Here is a 10,038-nt window from a genome sequence, read left to right as displayed (position 1 = left end):
ATACTTGAAAACAAATAAGCAGAAGGAGTTTAGTCTAAATGGTAGAACAATACAGAACAGAAACAGCACATGAATCCGGGGGGTGATTTTGACTAATCTGGTAGTACCATCTGCGCTGGTTCTGGCAGAAGAGGAAAAAAGGCATAACAGTATCTGAATGCAGCTTTCAGCAGTATTTATGTGATACATAGGCACTATCTTGTATAATCTTCAAAAGGGACTTCAGGTGCAATCTATGTCCCTTGATTTTTTGATGTATTCCATCCATTTAAGTGCTTAATGAACGTTTGTCATAGCACTGCTTTAAATCTTATTTCCAGTAAAGACATTGTAGAGGAAAGTGTAACAAAAACTAATTTAGGCTAATTTTGACTTTTATAGAATCATAGAATCCTTTGAGGTGGAAGGAACCTTTAAAGGTAACCTAGTCCAACTCCCCTGCAATGAACAGGGACATGCACAGCTAGGTCAAGTTGCCCAGAGCCTGGTCCAGTCTGGCCTTGAAAGTCTCCAGGGATGAGGCATCCTTTTGTGCTATAATTGCTGCAGCTGCTCCTAAAAACAAAGCATTCCTATTTAGGATGTATTTTGTCAGCCTTGGGCAGTTTCTTAAGCTTCTGGATGTAAGTATAGATGCAACGTGATTGTGAGAGATTAGGTGTATGAAATATACTTCCTATATGAAGTAAGGTCCAGTTTGAGGCAGTTCAAGATTTGAAACGTTTCAAAATTTAAGTGTTGGGGTGTTGTTAGCTTCATATCCAGGTGTGATCTATATCTCTTCAATGACTTGGTAGATCTTTTGAGGAAGGAAACTCTTAGGAAAGCATTTAAATGGTGGTGTTTGTTCTTTCTTGTTCATAATGGAAGAATAAATGGTACGACCACACCAAACAGATCAGACTCTAACTGTGGTATTTTCTAAAATACTTCATTTATCACACACGGTTCTGGAGCTTTGAAGAGTTTGGTCTGGAAAGGAGTGAGAGTAGTGTCCTGCTTACAGATATGAACAATTTGGGTACATGAATGGAAGGGGCAGTAAGTTGCCAACTGTTTCTAATTAGAACTGTATGTTTATCAATCAGCTATTGGTTCCCACAAATCATTTGGCATTTAGAGGGCAGTATTTATTATGGTGGTAGTCTTCAGAGGCCCCAGTAAAGACTCATACTGAGAAAGTACCATACCTGTATGATCGTGTAACAGAAGTTTTACACTATGTGTTAAAGACAGTATTCTTAGAGAGTTAGCAATGAACTCTCTAAGAGAGAGCATCTAAGAGAGAACATTCAGAACTGGTGAAGGGCTTGGAGAATATGACCTACGAGGAGAGACTGAAGGAACTGGAGCTGTTCAGCCTGGGAAAAGGAGGCTGAGGGGAGACTCTCTTCCAATATCTGAAAGGTGCTTACAGTGAGAGTGGGTTTGGTCTCTTCTCACTGGTGACAGGTGACAGGACAAGGGGAAATGGTCTCAAGTTGCACCCAGGTAGGTTTAGGTTGGATATCAGGAAACACTTCTTTACATAAAGGGTTGTTAAGCACTGGAATAGGCTCCCCCAGGGAGGTGGTTGAGTCACCATCCCTGGATGTGTTTAAAAACTGTTTGGATGTGGTGTTCAGGGACAAGATTTAGCAGAGAGTTGTTAGTTAGGGTAGTATGGTTAGGTTGTGGTTGGATTCGATGATCTTTAAGGTCTTTTTCAACCTAAGCAATTCTATGATTCTATGGTCACTGTAACAAATGCACAGATTCTGATCAAATCTGCCTGGCCACTTTGTCAGTTTGGGTTTATTTCTTTCCCCACCTTCATCTAATGATTCAAAGCTCAAACAAAAGTTTGCTCTTTTGTTTCATTTGGCAGGGGAAATTACTATAAGTAGGACAGACCACATCTGATTAAATGTCAGTGCTCTGCTTATGCCTGGATCTGAGCAATCTGATTCTTTCATTCAAAGAAAATGAAGTCTTCTCAGTGCTAGTTTTAAACATATATCTATTTATAAATGAATGTTTGGAAATGAACTTCTGAAATAAGTTATTTTCTCACTGGCTTTCTGGAGGAGATGTGGAAAATAAGATGTTCCTTGAGACTTTGGTAAATGTCAGTCAGTGTTTCATCTGACACTGGATTTTACCTTTGGTATTTCATTGTGCTCTGTATTTCTCCTGGCTGAAAGAATTGGCAAAAAAAGGGAGGACTTACTTTTGAGTCATGAGAGTAGTTTGCAGAGGCACTATTGGAGTCATCCATCCTGTCTAAAGCCAGAAAGAGTAGCTCCTTTTTTTTCCTTACAATTCTATAACCATATTTCTGTATAAAACTAACAATATTGAATAATAGTAAGGGTAAAGGAAAAAAAAAGACTTGCACTTGGCGCTTTTCTAACAGCAGGAGCTTTTTAACACAACATGTTTACATCTAATTCCATGAAAGGCCAATAAAGTACTTTACAGTTGCCCACATAGCCCTCTAAAAATAGTTGGTCTTTTTGATAATTTCTCTGTACTGCAAGACCCTGCTCTAAAAGTGACAAATAATATTTACTTAGAAAGTTGTTTTTTTTTTTTTTCTTCCACCTTTAAGAGAAAATGCCAGATATGTAAGGAAAGAGTCAGAACTTGCTTCTGGATGTTTTGCTTGTCTTAGTTTTGGCTTTGTTATAGATTAATGCACCTGAAGACTGGAGGGCTCTTACATACCCAGAAAAGAAAAGTAGCTGTAGCTCAATCTGTTAAGTTTCAGACCTGAAATGCAGAGATCATGTTCTAAAGTGTTTCCTTGATGCAATGTTCAGCGTCTTTCTTGTTGCTTTTTTTTGTGTTTTTTTCTTTTTCCTGACAGTTTTTGGCTTATGAGATTTTTAACATAGGTTTAATGACTGTTCTTGACAGCTGGGGGAGAGGCCTTTGACAGCATGGAGAAAATATTCTTCCTGGTTTGCCATACCAGTTTATCTATTGTCCTAAGGATGATAGAGCAAACCAATATCTGATTTATTTGGGAAGACTTCCACGATAGTTTTTGCAGTGACTAGTTTCAGCTTCTGGTTTTAATCACAATTCAATAATTAAGGATTAAATCTGCAGGAGAATAAAAATCAGCAAGCTGGACTTTGTTATCCTGAAACACCTCTGTGCGATTGCTCTAGCTGCACACAATTTCAAATCTACAAAGGCATGGATAAAGCAACAACATAACTTTGGGGAAAAGAGTACTGTAACCCTTGGTGTCCTTAGAGTAAGTTTGAAAAACACATCCTCCAGTGTTTACAGAGCTGCCACTGGAGATTACTGAGAAGAGCTGTGCATCCATGCATGGGAGATGGTAGTGGACAGCCAACATCTCAAACTCCTGTTTTACTGATGAGATTGGTTTAACCCTAGACCCGAGATCCCTTCTCTCTATCAGAAACTAGCATTTAGTGGTGGTGTGGAAAACAGCATTTTGGGGCTGTTTGATGTCAAGCGTACTTGGAGCTGGCAGCTTGTCTGGCTCTTAAAAGCTGCAGATCAGTTTGCATTGCTTAATGCATTTGTAACTTTGAGATGTTGACCTTAGGGGATGAAATTTCACTTGACTGCTCTTAGCAGTTAGTGGATTGTGCGATGAACTGTAAGAAGCAAACTATGGGGCAAATAAAGGAGGACTTTGTGGTTGCTCATTCTCTTGCAGTCTGCCTAGATTTCTCCTTTCTGGGCTAGAGAATAACACTCATTAGCACTCCTCTAGCCCCAGTACAGTCACAGCTTGTGATATTTCAGATTGCTTAAGTTTTGGTAGAAGCTTACTTTTGTCTCAAAATGGTAACTGTAAGATTATTGATATTTTTTTGGTTGTCATTTTTTGAAACGTCCTCTGAGAAAGAACATTCCTACAATCTTGTAAAGCGGGTATGTATATTTAGCATATGTAGCTGAGCCAACCAGGTTTCTCCTTCTCCAATGACTCCGTAAGATGCAGTATCAGTCCCGTTTTTGTTAATACTATTTTTGTGCATGCAGCTTGCTGTTTGTAGAGTTTATGATTAACACAAAGGTGGCTGTCCAGAGACCTCAGCCAGGTTATGTCTGTTCTTCTCAGAGATGTACCAGAAAAAAGAACAGCCCCTTTGGCTGGTTTTTCTAGCTCTTTCAAAGAAAATTGCACATAAGGAGGAAAGAAGATAAATTGGAGAATGGTAAGTTATTTCTTTAATTTCTGAGTAGCTGCGTGGTCACTTTGTTTTTTGTCTGCCTACTCCATTTGTTCTGCTTAGTCTGTTAGCCACACCATCCATGTAAAATGTCTGAGGGCTTCATATATTGTAGGACTGCAAAAAAATTAAAGAAATTGTTTTTTCTAGAGCTATTCCAGCCATTTCTAAAGATGAAATTAAACGGATGAATGTTGTCCCTATTTGAATTACTTCAAGACATGCTGGGATTTTTACTCATTTTTCTTACTTTGAATATTTCAGTGATTATTTTTAAACGTGATTTTTATTCTCTTTATTTCAGATTGCTTACCAAAACCCATTACATTTTTAGGCGTCTTACATTTTTAATCAATCTGTGGCTAACAGAATTTTAAAGCCAAATACATGCTTTTATTTTGCTCATGGTTTACCTAACTTAAGCGCTTTTAAATGTTTATAAGAGATGAACAAGACAGTGATAGAAGTACATTTTTTGGCTTTTTAAATTTTAATTAATCTATTCATTTGATTAACACGATTTTAAAGCCAAATACATACCATTATTTTGCTCCTAGATTCCCTAACTAGAGCTCTTTCAGTTTCTTTTTTTTTTTTTTTGGTAAGAGGAAGATGAGACTGCAATAAAAGTGAATCAGAATCTGGGATATGTAAATTTCATAGATATCCTTGTGAATAGCAGCAGAAAAGTCTTCTACAGATGTTCAGAACAAAATGGCTGAAAAGAGCTTCAAAAGCCACAGCCATGAATTCATGGCTTTTATCCTATGGGGTGTTTGTGATTCCTTTATGTCTCAGCTGGGAGAATGCTGTGAAACAATCTATCTGCCAATAATTAGATGATGTTACACAGATGCATTAGGCCTGTGTTTTAATTTGGTAATGATTTCTTTCTGGCCTGGAACTAACTCCATATGGTGCTTTTCCTTAACCTGTTTGAAGTGGCAGGACTTGCCAACCTTGTGTACGTAGGCTGACAGATGAAGTAAAGCTCATTCTCTCAAAAAGGTGGGGAGAGGTTGACAAAACACTGTCCTGTCTTGCTCTTTCCCACCTGCATTAGACCTGCAAATGATTTCTGCAATTTTCTCCTTCGAAAGCCTAAACATTCCTATGCACCAAGCGAAGCCTGTGCAAGAGTGGGGTTCTGCTCCCCAAGTTTGTGTAGCACAGCAGTGCAGCTCTGAAATGTCCCATTTCCATTTCACTCACCTCTGGTACAGAGCTGGAGTTGGAGAGAAAGAAAGGAGGGACTGCCTCAGAGAATGTTGGGCAACAAGCAGCTATGCACGGACAACTTCTCCATTTGGACCACTTCAGGATCCATGGCTGAGGCTCAGGCCAGCTCTTGGGTATGCTGGTAGTCAAGAGTGCAGTTAGGAGAGAAGCAAAGCCTGGAGTTGTTTATAGCAGGGCTCCAGGGAGCTTTCAAAGGTTTTTCAAGGCCTCTGCTCTCATACCAGTCCTGTATTCCTCCATGTCATAGTCGTAGTCCTAAATATATCACTTCACACAGATCAACTGTTAGTTCTATCTATTTCACAGAATCACAGAATCACAGAATTGTAGGGGTTGGAAGGGACCTCTAGAGATCATCGAGACCAACCCCCCTGCCCAAAGCAGGTTCCCTACACCAAGTCGCACAGGTAGGCGTCCAGGCGAGACTTGAATATCTCCAGAGAAGGAGACTCCACAACCTCCCTGGGCAGCCTGTTCCAGTGCTCCGTCACCCTCACCGTGAAGAAGTTCTTACGCACATTCGTGCGAAACTTCCTATGCTGCAGCTTATGTCCATTTCCCCTCGTCCTGTCTCCACGTACCACTGAAAAGAGGTTTTTTTTAAAACTATGTTTATACCATACCATAAGTTATAATGAGCTAAATTAGATGTCATTTTGCTGTTTAATGGAAACATGCTTTTGTAGCCAATAAAGCTAAAACAGAGCTTCATGCAGATAAAGCAAAGTTAAAGGAAATGAAAAACCCTCAGTCCCAGAGCCCTGAAAAGTAATCCAAAATATGTGGGCTGTTATTAGGAATAGCAGTAGTGGGCTAGTGATTCCATTACTCATGTCCAGACTTTTAGACAGAGAAAGCATGCATTAGTCTCACTTTATTTACTACTGATATAAAAGCAACTTTATATATCTTTTATTTCTTCAATTTTTAATTCTTAAAAAAAAAATAATAAAAAATTATGAAATCCAGTACTTACAGAAGACGAAACTGACATGCTTGATATTTTTGTTTTTTTATTTTTTTAATTAGGCCTCTTGTTTTTATAGAAAGCCAAGAGCTCATCCCTAAGAAGGAATAAATTTACGTGGGAGAGATGTATTAAAAATTCATTATACTGAATATGAAAGGCCACAGTCAGTCTAGCCCTATCATATTTCTGCAATGCAGAATGTAAGGCCCCTTAATCTAAGAGCAGGATGTTCATTGTGTTTTTGCCCTGGTTCAAAATGTATGCATTTGCATTTCTTTTATCTGATATGGTACCCTACATTTCTTTCCCCAATATTTATCACCACTGTCTTGCTAGAAACAGCCCCATTTCCAGTGCAAAGTTCTTTCTTTTTTAGCCCTGCTTGCTTTTGACAAACAGAAAAAATCTGTTGCTATTTATTATAATACATTTTACAAATTTTAATTCAATATGTCTTGTCAAGTATCAGTTTATCCTTCTGTATCCAGAACTCTGAGATGCATCTTCCTTGCTGATTGAATGTTTTCCTCATAGCTACTCAAGTACTCGGAAGTGTTATTTTCTGTGATTTCAAATCCAATTTTTCATGGATGTTCTATTATGCTTATTTGACATAAAAATGAAAAATTCTCTATCAGGGAGATGGAGATAAACTCCAAATTATACATCTTCAACACCAAGAAAGTCAAACCAGTGACAACAGACAGAAACCAGTCTCTGCATGAGAAGGTATCCTGTTTGAAGCAGTGATTCAACAATACCAACGGTAGCCAAAGTAGATGCTGTAACAAGTTCCAAGATGAAGCCCTCTGTAAATTAATGCCAAAAGCTAAATAATATCTTCGGGCTAACAGTAGTGTTTTCTTTACAGTGCACTTTAGCCACTTTCCAGTGATGCCAGCAATGGAAAACATGATAAGCTTGCATGGAATGGAAGAAGGTATTGCAAGGAATATCTTATAACACATGGAGATATTGCAGAGTCATGCTATTGATCCCATAATTCCCATTTATTTTGTAGATATTTCCAGTGGCTGAGCATCCATGGAATTCTCTACATTCTGAGATTAGTAAAGCACAAAATACACACAGATACAATCATTTGTCTATCCCCGAAGTTGAAGCAGCAGCATTTATACCTAGAATATCTTTCAAGGATATCTGTCAGTTTTTAGTCTGTTCTTAGCTATGTCCTGTAATGATATTCTACACTTTCCACAGATAATCAATCCTAGCAATTCACTATCATCTTACAGAAAACCTTTGTTTTATTCAATTTTCCTAAAAAAAAATCCTTTTCTCAAATTAACTGTTAGCATCTTGGAGAACGTTTCAATGTTTTTTCCTTCACCTTTTATAGTTTGAAAACCATTTAAAAAGATCTGCTCCAGCTTATACAAAAATATTCTTTTTTTTTTCTTCCAGCTCTTATGCTTCTTTTTCCTTCTTACATTTTAGAACTCCTTTAGATTCTCCTTGAATTGTCAAATTTTATTTGAAATATTGTACAACAGATATGTCCTTGTCAGTACTTAGCAGAATTGAATAAGTTTTCATGGTCTTCATACAATGTTCCTTTACCTTCCTGTTGCTCTTTTGACAACCATCTCATGTTCTCAAATAATTTTAATAATTTTGTTTGTGTTTTACTGTAACCCTAGCTCCATTTCTGTATTAGTATTGTGTAAAGAGTTATTCTCATTTTTGTGCTTACACCTTTTTTTCTTTCTTTGATTGTGCCATTTTTTGTTACATTTCATGGCATTTATTCAATAAGAGGTTTCAGCAGAATGTCCTTGAGATCTTTAAGGCATTTGTAGCATCCACAAATTGTTTCTGGTCTATCAACCGTATCACTGCTGAAAAGTCAAAATATAATTCAAAACCTATGACAGATATTCCATTTCGTCTCCTACCTTTCCATGATAAAAGTAACTGTTAATAACAATTCTCTGAACATGTTGGATATTTTTTTTTTTATTTTCAATTGGCTGTGCCAGAACCTAATATTAACTGCATAGAAATGATATTTCCCTAGTTTTCCTATGTAAATGTCAAGTGCCAGAAGCATTACTAAAGGCAAGAAATATATGTTGAACTACTTCCCATAGTCCCATAGCCCTATCAGAGAAGCAAATTTGATTAGTGGGATACCATGTCTCTTAGGAAATCCATTTTTATATTTTTTGCCAAGTTAATATTATCAAGTAGCTTACAAAATAATTGTTTTATTTTTTCCACTTTCAGCTATCAGAGCTTAACCTTCAGTTCCCCAGTGAAGATTTTTGGGGTTATTTATTTATTTATTTATTTAGTTAGTTAGTTAGTTATGTTTAAAGATATGTATTGTGGTAATCTCTTTTTCTCTGGAACATCTCTTATCTTCCTTGAACTCATGAACATAGATTTGGAGGTTACTTCTGTTTCTTTCTTAAATACCTATTGTAAATTTTCATGAGGCTTAGCTGCCCTGACTGTATCTCACTTATCTTTAATGAAGTCTTTCATTTTACAGCCTGTTTTACTGTTGCCAGTTACAAATGTTAATTATGTTGAATATCTATTCACATTTAATCTTATGAAAATTGGAGTAAAAAACGTAAGTATTTCAGTTCTTTTCTTTATCTGCTATTTTCTGTCCTTTGCTAATGAATGCTATCTTTGTTTTATTTCTCTGTATTTCTCAAATGCAATTACTCGTCCCTTACACCTCTTGCTTATTTTTGCTCCCTCCTTTCCTTTTCACTTCTTCACCAATCTTCATTTTGCATCCAGAGTAATCCACATCTCTTCAAGTGCATTGTATCTTTTCTTTTCCCTTTTCTTGTTCGCTCAGTTGAAGCATGTTGCTCTTTTTTCCCTTCCAAATGGAATTTTCTTCCTATTTAGTAATATCTAGCTGCAAATCCATTACTGTGAGTGGATACATTGTTTTGTATTTCCCAAAGCTTGTTTTACTTGCCATTATGCGTCTGCTCAGTATTATGAGATTCTTATGCAGCATCTATCATTCAGAATGTTAATACTTTGAATCAGATTATTTGATTGTAATTATTGGAATTACAATTATTATGATCTTGCTTAGATTATTTTAGGAAAATAAACATCCTAGCATAAGTTCCTAGACTGCAAAGATGAACTCCTGTAATGAGAACTCAATCAATGAGAAAATTTACTTTTTTCTTTCCCTTTTCTCCTTAAGAACTGCTCATACGATTTTTGACTCTTACAAAAACCCTGAATGGATTTGTGAGGCATTACTCCTTGTCCAGGTATACTCATTGCAGTCAAATTTAGACATCCACTTTGTAGATGTTTACATATGAAAAAATAATCTTGACCTTCTATTGAGAATAACAAACATTTTGGGGAGTTAATTCAGTTTGACAGCGTAAGTAAATGTCTGGTTTTAGATGCTGCAATCTTTACCCAAACTTTATATTGATCTCTCATGTCTATGAATTATTTTTAAGTTTCATCACAACCTATGATACAAACACTCATCTTACTGGTTTGTCTTTTCTTGAAACCTCATTCTGCCTCTCTGATTTTTTGTTTTCCATCATGTTCATGATGTACAGTTATAAAGAATTAGTTAAGATGTTCTGCTCTGGCACTGTTTTTTTTTTT

The 10,038-nt window shown here is 36.8% G+C and overlaps 1 long non-coding RNA gene across 1 annotated transcript in view; it reads left to right on the top strand.

Annotated features, from left to right (window-relative positions):
• The first annotated feature begins 3,928 nt into the window (after positions 1-3,928).
• LOC104910003 overlaps positions 3,929-10,038 on the top strand; it is a 17,391-nt gene continuing 11,281 nt past the window's right edge. Inside the window, exon 1 of the long non-coding RNA XR_792726.3 lies at positions 3,929-4,184. This is a non-coding gene — a long non-coding RNA (uncharacterized LOC104910003). The remainder of the gene's footprint in view (positions 4,185-10,038) is intronic.

This window comes from Meleagris gallopavo, chromosome 2 (genome assembly GCF_000146605.3).
Source record: "Meleagris gallopavo isolate NT-WF06-2002-E0010 breed Aviagen turkey brand Nicholas breeding stock chromosome 2, Turkey_5.1, whole genome shotgun sequence".
In the NCBI taxonomy this organism is placed as follows: domain Eukaryota; kingdom Metazoa; phylum Chordata; class Aves; order Galliformes; family Phasianidae; genus Meleagris; species Meleagris gallopavo.
The sequence above is the reverse complement of the archived record's forward strand: the minus strand, read 5'-3'. Positions and strand labels throughout refer to the sequence as shown.